We start from the raw sequence: 13,504 nt of genomic DNA, 5'->3' as shown, positions 1-13,504 counted from the left end.
TTTAGTGGTGGTGGAAATTGGATAAAAAAAGGCATCATTTCAGCTCTTACTATCCTGTAGTTTTTATTATAGGCTAATATTCCACTATTCCACAAGGATAGGTTGATAAGTTAAAAAAAACAGGAAGGAAGAAATAAAGCATTTGAAATGTATCCCACAATTCCACTAAGAGGCATATTGAACTACTGTATTGTTTACATGTTTTTTCTGCATGGGTCAGCTATCATGTTGTTGTTTGGTGATTTGCTCCTTTACTACACCCACTTCTGAGCAAACAAGCCATATAGGTTGATCATGTAGCCTACTGCTGTCATATACAGTTCTTTCTTCCATAAAATAACTCTAATTCATATGGTTAATTATCCTTTCTACTTGTCCCTATAGTCATAGTTCATTCGGGCGCATCATTGCGGGGGACTGGCTGATCTGCTGCTCAGGCTACTTTTGTTTTTAGGCCTATAGGCTACTGCATACACAGATCAAGCTTGAGTTTTGTTATCAATATTTGCATAATATTTGCAAAGTCTATGAATAGCCATATTGGATGATACCAAAATGCTAATATTTTAATTCATTATATTACTTGCGAATAGGTTGACAACGCTACAACGTTCAGTAGGTTATTAGCCCAATTACGATGTTATAATCATGGCTATCTCTCTTTACCAGTTGCCACTTATGTCTGTCCTCTTCAAAAAAATTGGAAGCATGGCACATTTGGCAGCATTTCCCTCCAATACCTGGCCTTTTCAGTCCCTCATGGCATCTTTCTACCATCCATCCTCCCTGACGCTTATCACTACGGTAGGTCCGGCCCGGCTGGTATCTGAGAAAACTTTTTAGGAAAGACGGGCTATATGGACCCAACCAATTAACTCTTCTTGGGAGGGGAGAACAACGCATGCAGAGGCTGCGGTGTTAGGCATAGAATGCGAACGTGTGTAGCCAACTTTAAGAGAAGATAGATTAACGTGACAAATGCCAATATTTTTCCCTCGACCGGCCCAAAAGTGAAGCGGCCCACCGGGAATTCTCCCGATTACCCACTCTGGGCCTGGTTGTGTACCAGATGTAGATTTACTGCTTGTCGTAGCATCTAATTCAGATCCCCCGAGCGTCGCTCCCAAATCGTTTTCGTCAGCGCACAAGAGACCAGATGTTTCGAGGCTGATAACACAGTGACCAGCTAGATCATGGGATGGCGCTACAAAATAAAAATAGAAGAATAAATATGCGAGTGAAATACATTTTAGATTCGAACATAAAACCAACCAGAAACTCTGACAAACCATACAGTTCTTTTACAATGTTATCAGCACTAGTGTACGTAAGTAGTAGGCAGACCCCCCACATGAAAGGGGTCTCAAACAATACACTCAGAGACATGCCCGGACAAAACACCACCCCTACAAAGTAGGGGGATCATAGACTATCATTTTCGTCACCTAAGACCTCCATGATTTCAGTTATTACAATGCGTAGCGTCTAGCTAACACATTTTTCAACCAAAACCACTAACAACATGCTAAACAGGTTATTGGCTATGCTAGTAGCATACTATAAGTTTATTTCCAGCTATTAACACTCCTATACATTTCATACAAAGTTTATCACATAACACATAATAATAACAACAAAACACACATATGGGTTTGGGGCCAATATGGCCGCCCAGGGGTTTGACATCAGTCACATGACTCTACATCCAATATGGATGCCAAGGGGGGCGTGGCATTGTTTGACAACAGACACATGACTGTCACATGACTTTACATCCAATATGGCTGCCCAGGGGTTTGACACCAGTCACATGACTGTCACATGACTCACAAAACAATAACAATAACAAACAACACGCGGTGATAACCACGTGGCTAATTTGCATAAAAAGAGGTGTGGTTATGACGTGATTTATGACATTTCAGGGGGCGGGGCTTATTTTTGACAGATAGTTCTGCTCTGTTCTAGAATCTTTGTAGCTAACTGCCTTTGCCGCGATGCCGTTAGTTAACCCACCGAACACAGTGCTTATATCTTATCATTCATCTTTACCTTAATAATATTAGCGGAAATTATCCAGGTAGCAAGTAAAACATGTTATATACATGAACTGAACAATGAACTGAACAATACTAGTTGGCAAGTTAGAAATGATCCTGACTGTCATCAGTGCACCGACGTTTTGCCTAGCGAACCGAACCGAAGCTCATAGGCTAACAAGACATCCACATGAATTGTTAACGTTAGCCTACGTAAACCAAACAATAACAATACGGCATGTTTCTGATAGGCCTATCTATTTGACAGAGGAAGCATATTTTTTATATTGTTTTGAATGGTCAAAAGTAGTTAATAAACTTCATTTATCAGCATCAATTCAGTTAATAATATGGTTAAGGTAGAGTCAGATGTCCCTTAGGATTTTCCCCTTAGTTAGACTACTAAGGTCTTTTGTGCAACAGTTTAAGGGATTTCTTACAAGATAAGGACAAACCCTTAAATACTAAGGGAAAATGTTAAGGAACCCTTAAGGAGAAAACTTAAGGGTGTTTGTGCAACCGTTTTTATTTTAAGGGACTCTTAAATCAGATTTTAAGGGAAAAACTTAACTTAAGGTGCAATTTGTGCAACCGGCCACAGAGCCTATGTTACCATAGTTACTTACATAGCCTGATAATTTTTGAGCTTTCTGGAACTGAAATCCCAGGTTTACCGTTTACTCTGGGTTTATATCAAGCGGCAACATTCTAATCTGAACAATGAAGCCTACCCGGAAGTTCGAAAAAACTGCAATACATCGAAAATCCGCTAGGGACTGGTCCCAAAAGCGAGCAAATGTCCATAGACTCCCATGTTAAAATGTCCGTTTTCACAGCGTAAATACATGTTTTTAAAGCCTGGTCCCATGGACTTTTATTGTACTTTTCGGTAGTTTCCCAGTGCCTGACAACTGTGAGGGGGGTGATTTTTTTTCTAACTCACTAGTTTAGATCACATTTAGATATAAAATATATGAATAATTAAGGGCGTGGTCGGCTTGATTGACGGCTGACGTCGAGGCATACAGCAGCAGACGTTGCCAGCTGAGTGGAAACCCTGAAACTTTGACGTCTCAGCCATGATTATACACAAAGTTACCACATCCTTTCTGAACATCTTTATTCAAAAAGCTGACATAAAATGGTTTGCTAAGCTATTAATTGAAGCCTACTAACCGACACTTTAAGAAGACTTCGTTCCAGTTTTTTCAGGTAAGTGACATTCATTCCACTACTATTTCACGTAGCACTAGATGTTAGCATTATTTAGCATCGAGTGGGCACTAACGTTTGGCTACGTTAGCGTCATATCGCCTCAAATAAGTTAATGTCGAAAATGATGACCGAATGGCAGAAGCACACACATACATTTAGTTAACTTGAATAAAGTTAACATTAGTGAAAACCATTGTGCTCCCGTTATGAGTTAGCTTAACGTTGGTCATACTAGCCAGGTGTGAGTCAATGAACAGACAGCTCTAAAGTTAAAGGTCCAGTATGTAGGAAATAATGGAAAATAAACTGTAACCATTCCAAAAATGATCACCATATGTTGTCAGAGAGTAAGGAAACACGATGAATTGAAGTAATGGCTTATTTGACAACATTACTCTAACCCGTAAAACCCCGTAAAACCCATGAAAAAAAATGAGTTACGGGGCGGAATGTCTTGGAATTTTCGTTTATGTTTTGAACGATTCATTCTAGAATAGCGTATTAATAATGGGCTAGCGCGTCCTCCTATTTGGGTTGCCAAATTAGCAAAGGCCAACTGTCAACAGCTGTCAGTTGTAGTCATGAACGCCTACGAGAGGCAGGCAAATTTCCAAAATTTAAACAAGAAACAAATTAAGTGGACATCGGAGGAGCTTCCTGAGATGGTGACGTCTTTGTCAAACGAAGAATATCAAGTCTGAAGCAGAGCTGGCCATATTTCTCCACAACAGGTAGCCTAGGCTAAACTTTATCTGCATCGCTAACTTGAGCTAAATATGTTACGTTGGTTAGAGAGGTATTTTTTGTTTTCACTATTTCCGTAATGTGTAGCTAGGTCATGGTTGGAGAAACGTTAAAGCAGCTGCAGGTCAACTAACGTTAGCTAAGTCTTAATTACATCTGGCAACCCAGAAGAGGCTCGCGTCTGGTAGTCTTGAGAACGTTCACCAGTGTTTTGATTTTGGTCTGCAGAACGTTCGGTAACAATCCTACAAATCGCACCTTTAACGTTAGTTCACAAACATACTGGGGCAACAAAACATTACTCTAACCCGTAAAACCCCGTAAAACCCATGAAAAAAAATGAGTTATGGGGCGGAATGTCTTGGAATTTTCGTTTATGTTTTGAACGATTCATTCTAGAATAGCGTATTAATAATGGGCTAGCGCGTCCTCCTATTTGGGTTGCCAAATTAGCAAAGGCCAACTGTCAACAGCTGTCAGTTGTAGTCATGAACGCCTACGAGAGGCAGGCAAATTTCCAAAATTTAAACAAGAAACAAATTAAGTGGACATCGGAGGAGCTTCCTGAGATGGTGACGTCTTTGTCAAACGAAGAATATCAAGTCTGAAGCAGAGCTGGCCATATTTCTCCACAACAGGTAGCCTAGGCTAAACTTTATCTGCATCGCTAACTTGAGCTAAATATGTTACGTTGGTTAGAGAGGTATTTTTTGTTTTCACTATTTCCGTAATGTGTAGCTAGGTCATGGTTGGAGAAACGTTAAAGCAGCTGCAGGTCAACTAACGTTAGCTAAGTCTTAATTACATCTGGCAACCCAGAAGAGGCTCGCGTCTGGTAGTCTTGAGAACGTTCACCAGTGTTTTGATTTTGGTCTGCAGAACGTTCGGTAACAATCCTACAAATCGCACCTTTAACGTTAGTTCACAAACATACTGGGGCAACAAAGCATGTTCTCGTCAAAAAACCTTTTGTAACGCTCTGTGGGAATGCTTAGTCCATTGACAATTTATACAGTCTTTGGGTTGTCACGTTTAAGATATAAAAAAAAAACTTCAGCCGAAGCATTAAAAGGCTTGTTGTCGGCTAGCTGAGGCAAAATTGTGAACCGCTATGAACCATTGACCTTATACTTTGAACATGGAGCTGTGATAACAAGCGATAACTAACGTTTGAAACTCTTATTGATGCCATTTATTTGTTAAACACAAATTTGAACGAACACTTCTTGTCTATGCAAAGTTTCCCTGTAGGTAATCCAGACAGGCTGGGTGCTGGAGAGGGCTTTGGACTCCTAACTTCAATTCTCGTCTGTGCAGTCGACACTCAGAAGCATCACTTCAGCACTGATTCCATGGTACTTTGACATTTTTCATACATTTAATTGGAGCAACCTACTGGTTGTATATTCCAGACATCGTTACCATATACTGAACAAACATGAATGCATTTCAGACATCTAGAGTGGCCTTTTATTTTGAGCAGTCCAGGGCACATCTGTGCAATAACTATCAAAATAATTTATCATTAGCATCTTTTGATAAGTCACACACGGAAAGTAGTTGTATTATGCCTTCAAATTAGCAGGTTTTGGTTGGATACAGATTGCATAATTAAACAATATGGCACCAGTGGCTGGCTACTGTTTGACTGGACCTTGGCCTAACTGTTAATAACTACCTCAATAGGGTGTAGATATGAGCTTACACTGTTTCACTGAAAACACAAAAATACAAGAAATATTTATTCTACATTACTTTAAATACACCACATTTGTTTTTGCTTATTGCCCGCATAAACAGGGCATGTGCAATAGTTGAATATGGGTGTCCTGTCCCCATTCAGCTAAGTGTTCTGTGAGTTTCATGTTCATTATAAATACTGGGAGTGAGTCTGCAAATCTTACTTCATTGTGGTCATATATTGCCTCCACAGTCTATGATTGCCACATAAAAAATATATTTTTTAGCTTAATTTGTGAGCACTTGTTCATAGTTTACAGTAAGTTCAAGGATGTGACATATACCAATATTTCTGTTTTCAGATCTGGAACATTTTGAAATCCTACCAGATGGGGCAGAAGTCATTGAGCAGTGGCAGCTTCTGATTTCAAGGACTTTGTTCACCTTTATTTACAGCATTTGCATCTGTGTCTTCAAAGTGATCTAATATGTATTGACTATGTACTAGCTTAGTACATATTAGTTTTTGTTATTTTAGTTTCACAAATTCAGTGGTTACCTGTAATGCTCAAGATATACAAGTAAAAAATCACCTTTACTTCTGCATCTGGGTCTTCAATTCAACCTACTGACTGAAGCTGACAGATTTGTATAAATGTTTTTGAAAGCACAGGCAAATTGGTTTGGCATGAGTTTTAATGTAATTCACAGTTCAGAAAAGTTCCATAAACATTTCCAAGTGCAAGTTCAGTGCCATCAACAGTAAGTTTGCTTTCTGATATTTAAAGAACAGAAATGGGTTTGGCATAAGTAAAGGGTAGGTGTAACAGTCCATCAATAGACATAAAGTGAAATGTACTGTATAGTCTCAATGGGTTCAGTATCACCACACCCCAGCCAAACCACTTCACCTGGACCTCTAGTCCAAGGTTAGAGCCCATGGACCTCCTTGCCGCCTCCTCCCCATGGCGAACTGCCAAAATAGAAAGGTAAACTTTTCATTAGTACCTATATATCTTACAAGATAATACAAAAATGCAAACCAACACTACTTGTTGTAATCAACAAAAGTACAGTTATTGTACAATGCTGTAGTACTATTGTGCGATTTGAAATGGGTCTTCAGTGACAAACTACACTAATATTGGCATTGTTATGCCAAACACCGGACACTGTAACTGGATAACGTTTTGATAATAGCCTGACAAGAAGGGGAAATAAGGCAAGCTAACAGAACATGAACGCTGGATCGTGAAATGGCCACCGATGAGAAATTTCAATGTCATTTTAGACCAAGCTACCACTGACAACTTTAGAGCAATATAGCGATTTCAAAACGTGATATTAAGAGTTAATCAAAATGAATTCATGATGTACAAGTTAACTAATACCCTACTACTATTTTGTTATCAATTCACACCACACGTTGACAGAATACAGCGAGCTGGCTGATGTTATCGTAAATTAATTAACGTTACAATGATGGCTGCCACTGAGGATATGAGATGCTAACGTTAATCACAAAACAATAAAGGCAAAGATACATTTTTGTCAGTATGAGTTGCTGAACCTGTAACGCTAAACTGCTAAATTACTCTACGTTATTTTACCGTAACTTCAGCAAAGGAGGGATGGCTAACGTTAGTTTATTTTAGCTACCTAGAAGCTAACGTTAGAATCTGCAAACTCAACTCTTCATTCTCAACTTTTCAACCGTTCACCCGAATACCTTTCAGCATACAAAATTAAAAAGTGTCTGAACATGGCATTAAGAAACATACATGAACTTCACGTTAGCAGATCAAACTTACCAGCAAATTATGTTACAGCAACGTCTGTGCCAGTCCATCTTGTAGGCCTAACGTTAACGTTACAGATAGCTTAGCTGAGGCTGCTCGGCTGACGACGAGGCGGGTTCACCAGCTTGCTCAGGAGGTGGGCGGGGTTAGGATTTCCCAAGGTTTTCCAAGATGGCGCCGCCCATACCCCCTGTCAGTACACGATCCGTACCGCCTGCCAGATCCGTTCTGCGCATGCGCATAATTACGTAGTAGAAGACGTAACGATTTCTTTGTAATATCTGTACCACGCATGTCTTGAATCACTTGACGGCCAACGAGCGGCACAACTGGCGGCATATCGTTGTAGGCTACATTTTATGTAAGTCATTATTCAGTTCACGGAGAGTCTTGTTTTATTTATTATTGTATTTATTTATTTAAGCGGCACAACTGGCAGCATACATATTTGTAGGCTACATTTTATCTAGCCTAAGGCATTATTCAGTTCATTGTTCAGTTCACGGGTCTGTTGTCTAAGGATATTTAAATGAAGTATGATATTGGCACCGATCCAAAACCGCATATCGACGTCTCGTTATACGTCTCGATATGCGCGACATTGTGTTTTTGTTTTTTTGTAACATATAGGGCTAGTGTGGCGATGTTGTGATGGTTTTAAAAGTAGGCCTAGCTTGCGCTATGCCATGCTATAATATTACGAGGTGCTATAATAATAGGCTATGCTATAATATTACGAGGTGTTTGCTTGGTGCAAAATCCAAAACAACTAGATGTACCGTATAGCGGTACAAAATATGACCGCCGCTCAGTCCTGTACATCCGTTCCGCGAAAATAAATCACACTTCAATTTGTCTCCATATTTTACTCCATCCCCCACTCTTGAAACTTTTGTGTATGCTTGTTTGGCATGCCTGAGTGTGTGTGTGCGGCTGCACAGAAAGTACCCTACTGGTGCTGAAAAGGTGAATAGATTGTAGAATAGCCAAAGAAGATGTAGCATTGTTATAAAACCTTTAAAATCTCTAAACAATCACAAGTAGGGCAGTTCATCACAGTTCATCCATTGCAACTGGATTGATGAAAGGTCACTTACACCTGTAGGCTACATTGTATTTGGGAAAAGCAAAAGGTATCAGCATAATGTTATTTATTTATTTATTTATTTATTTATTTTTTGTGTATTTATAAACAAAAACATCTCTGTCAGTTCCATGCCGTTTTCAACAGCTATCAAAAACAAAGGTCATTTTTGGATGGATGGATTTTTTGTGAATGTTTCTTCTTCTACATAAGATTTTAGTCATCTTTAGTTCATGTAGGCCTAATACTTTATTGTCAATGCACAAATTAAGTAACAGTAGTCTGAAACGTTATTGTTAAAGCACAAATTAAGTAACAGTAGCCTAGTCTGAAACGAAATGCTGTTTTACATCTAACCAGTGGTGCAAATAACTGACATGTCCAAATGGGCCTTGATGAAATGCGTCGCTAGACTGTTCATACACATTTTAACGGGCCAAAGTTGAAGAGCTTTTGTCCGTTATTGTTCGTGCAAATATAGGCTGATTCATGTTCCCTTGCATTGTGTAACTGAGGTCCATGGCTAGTCTGGCTTTCATCAGACCAAGCTCAATCTTTTAAGAAATCAAAAAATAAATAGCGGGCAGATCAGGCTGGGTTCACCCAGCCTAGTCCATAGGCACCCGATATTGTTTAATTTTCCGATTGAGATATACACGCTCTGGCTATTCTAAATGCAAAAATGCATCAGGGAGTTATGACAAAACGGTAACTAACAAACTAGATCCTAATAGAAAGCTGTTAGCTTCCCTAAGCTACAGGTAGGATTATAAGGTAGGCCTATTTACAACATAAATTGTCAATAGGCTATGCTGGCGACACAAATAAAATCTCCTTTGGAAACCAATGGCTTACGCCTTACAGTATCAAGCGGACTTAAACTGCCATATCGTGGCGAAAAATTGTAATAACATTCAAGCAGCTCCATGAGTCAAGGAAAGCGCGAATGAAGTAGCCACTTCTAGATGGGACCCACTACACAGTAGCTTAAGGTGTGTTGCTAAAGCAGCCATAATGAAATGAAGGTGTCATTGTTTGGATACTTCACACACACGTGCTTTTTAATTTCACAAGACTACAACTACCAAGCTGTAATCAAAGCACATCGATTCCCCTCTCACACCATGCACGCACTTTAAACAAAATAAACAGGCGTCTCAGTCTCACGCATGTATAGGCAAAACTGTATCAGACCGGTGTAACGTTGGTAAATCTTCCATTGCACAGAATGATTTTGTAGCACGTGCAATAAATGACAGTCGAAAGATACAATTACAGTGCTGCTATCAATTTGCTTGGTATAACCGCATTTATAGTTTTCTACAAATGCAATCAATCAAATGCCTCCATCACTCAACTAACGCTAACGGTAACATTACCTAGGTCCTTATTGATATTACAAGATTAACGTACCTGCAGTAAAAACCAAGCATGTCCGATAAACATCCTCAGATTTATTTTGGCTTCAAGAAGAAATGGGAATTACACTTCATGTGAACATCGTCCTATCCTTATTAGATGTCCGCTGCGGTAAATTACAGTCCTTGTAGGAAGCGTCCATTGTTTTTTCCAACCCACTTTTAACTTCCAACAAAATTACGTCTCACTGCAACGATGCGCCATCTAGTGGACAAACGACTACTTATCGCCAACACTGAAAATGCAGCCATGATGATGATGAATATTTATTTTGGCTTTCTTTTAATCCTACTGAATTTGTAATTATGTATCGGCCGTTCTAATACCGATAGTATGTGGGTGCCTGTGTGTGTGCATGTGTATATGTGTGCACCGCCATTTACAGGCCAATGGGTGTACAGTCACTAAATGTACACATAACCTAATTTTTTTAGACCCCCCCATGGATGAAATTCTACGAAACTTGGCATACCCCCAGAGAATGCCAGGTCAATCATACACATAACATTTGGTGCAGTTCTGAACATCTTAACTGAAGATAGGGGCAATTAAAGCAGAATAATATTGCATTTTTTACCGGGGGGTGGGGGTGCAAATCACAAATGAGTGATTATGAGCCAGGTTGATGTGGGCCCTTGAGACCAACATACCATAAAAGATTCTTCATCCTCAGTGCCACGGTTCAGGTAGTTATTTAGGAAAAACTTTTTTTTTTTTGCGGTTCGGGGGGCCCAGCCCGGGGGGGGGCGGTGGTGGTCCCCGGGGACGAAATGAAATTTTTCCGTAAAAGTCTAGTGGGGCTACATACCCACCAAATTTCATGTACCCCGGTGGTTCGGTGTCCCGGGTATCAATGACCAAAAATTCAGGGAGTAGATGACGGGAAAAATTCTTGAATTATGTGCATGTGTGCGTGTACAAATTTATGTTTATGTTTGTGGGTGTGTGTGTGTGTGTGTATGTGCGTGCTTGTGTGTTTGCCTGCGTATGTGTGTTTGTGCATGTGCATGCATGCGTACATATGTCTACTGTGTGAGTATGTGTCATACGTATGATTACTGTAAATGTATATGTGTGCGTGTGTATCTGTTTATGCACATGTGTGCACATGGAATGGGTTAACATGACCCCTGGAGGCAAACATACGGAAAAAATTGGTCATCCTAGGCCCTACAGTTCTCAAGATATTCACAGAGAACTGTGTCTGCCCTACCCTCCTTTCGGGGGGTCCAGTCCAGCGGGGGGGCTACAGATCAAAACGAAGAATGATGGTTCCATGCTATCCATGTGGGGGTACATGCCCACCAAGTTTTGTGTACCCCGGTCTTTCAGTGTCCCGGGAATCCTTGTTGGTGTACGTCACTAAATGTACACATAAATTATTTTATTGTAAGGCCCCCCATGAACGAAAGTACACAAAACTTGGCATGCATTCGGAGGGTGTCATAATGATCCTACACTTTTAATTTCGTGCAGTTTTGACCTTGTCAGCCAGAGATATTGTGATGAAAACACCTAATTTTTTGCTTTTTAATTTTTAACTAGGTAATGGGATGGGTTGACATGCCCCCTTAAGACCAACATACATAAAAAAAGTGGACCTCCTAGGCCCTACGGTTCTCGAGATATTCACAGAAAACTGTCTCCGGCCACCTACAGGCCAGTTGGTGTATAGTAACATAAATTAATTTATTGTGTGGCCCCCCATGAACGGAATTCCACAAAACTTGGCGTGCATACAGAGGGTGTCATAATGATCCTACAATTCCAATTTCGTGCAGTTTTGACTATGTTAGGTCACAGATACCTTCAATTACAACACCTCATTTTTACTTTTTTGTGTTTAACTAGGTGGCGCTATACATGAAATGAGTGGTTATGGAATGGGTTGACATGGCCCCTTGAGATCAACATACAAAAAAAAAAATGGTCCTCCTAAACCCTACTATATTCACAGAAAACTGTGTCTGCCCTACCCTCCTTTCGGGGGGTCCAGTCCAGCGGGGGGGCTACAGATCAAAACGAAAAACGATGGTTCCATGCTATCCATGTGGGGTTACATGCCCACCAAGTTTCATGTACCCCGGTCTTTCAGTGTCCCGGGAATCATTGACGGAAATTTGGGCATGCAAAAAAGAAAAAAAAAAAAAAATCTGACTAAACCTATATGACCGCCGCTTCACTGCGCGGCGGTCATAATAAAGGAGTTGAGTACATGAACATACACCATTTTGATTACTGAGTCGTTGTCTTGCTGTCACTGCAAACCTTCAGTTTTCTGTAGGCTAACCCCCATTGCGATTCATTGCTATATTGATACTAGGCCTAGGCCTACCTAACTAACTTACCTTGTTTCAATCTGAGGTCGGAGAAGAGCAGCTGTGTTGTCAAAGAGTCGAACGACGTGGGTTCTAAATCTCGCTGGTTTCGTCTTTTTGCATTAGAAGGGGGGACTATATAGCCTACTAGGCCTATATCTAACGTAAATGAGGAAACAATGCCACCAGCGGTGTTTAAAAAAGATAATAAGGAACATAGTCCAGCAGGCAGAAATGCATATTATCTACATGAATCTGACCAAGGAAATGACTTGAAAAAATGCATTGTGTGAACATGAATGAAGTCACGACACGAGACATATTAGTGAATAAAAGTAGTATTAATTATAATGTCACAAAGACAAATATCACTCTTCCACACCAGGGGGGTGGTGCACCCCACACCCAGCATTCACTCTGAGTTCGAGGGCGTCTCTACAGACAGTCATGAATTTTTCCATGTCCTGGACATTCTCAAATATGAATGTAAATGGCTCCTTTGCATCCCACTCAGTTGTGTCCTGCAACACCCTCCAAGCATTAATCTGGTCTTCGTGCTCCATCGTCATGTAGGATGGTTCGTGCACCCACCCAGTGAACGTGAACAGCCCAGGGCTGTTCCTCAGCACATATGCTGCTGAGTACATGTCCTTCAGTATGATGGGAAGGTCCTCCACTTCTACCTGCTCCTCCTTTGATAGAGTAAAATACCTTGAGTTAAGACTACATGTTTATCTTTACAGTACTGTAGTCATACCCATATTTTAAAATAGTTAATAATTTTAAACTTTTTTGGTTTCATTTAGATAGATAGATAGATAGATAGATAGATAGATAGATACTTTATTGATCCTCAAGGGGAAATTCAAGTTTGTGAGTTACTTTGGACAACAGCATGTGCTAAATCATAATTTCATGCACAAAGAACATATAGGATGAAAACAAATGGTTGTCTGGTTAGTTTGGCCATACCTTAACTTTGTGGGACCGAGGAATCCTATATATAGGTTGTAGGGTGCCTGCCATAAGCTCTTTTGCCTCCTCGGTCCAGAAGGCAAAGCGCTGTCCAAAGTGCTGCCCATGCCTTTTCAAAAGTCAGAGTACGGTACTTTTAATATAGCATAATTGTAAAACAGACCAATGTTTTACTGCTTGAAATGTGTCGGTCCTACCTAGTGATCGAAAATTTCTCCAGAATCTGCAGAC

General features: G+C 40.2%; 1 long non-coding RNA gene across 1 annotated transcript; it reads left to right on the top strand.

The window, feature by feature from the left end:
• The first annotated feature begins 2,990 nt into the window (after positions 1–2,990).
• On the top strand, positions 2,991–6,265 carry LOC121715591. Its single transcript, XR_006033637.1, has 3 exons — positions 2,991–3,251; positions 5,239–5,353; positions 6,041–6,265. It is a non-coding gene; the product is annotated as an uncharacterized LOC121715591 (long non-coding RNA).
• Positions 6,266–13,504: the final 7,239 nt, after the last annotated feature.

The sequence above is a fragment of the Alosa sapidissima genome, chromosome 8 (genome assembly GCF_018492685.1).
Source record: "Alosa sapidissima isolate fAloSap1 chromosome 8, fAloSap1.pri, whole genome shotgun sequence".
In the NCBI taxonomy this organism is placed as follows: Eukaryota; Metazoa; Chordata; class Actinopteri; order Clupeiformes; family Clupeidae; genus Alosa; species Alosa sapidissima.
Note: the sequence above shows the minus strand (reverse complement) of the source record. Positions and strands in the feature narration are given on the sequence as shown.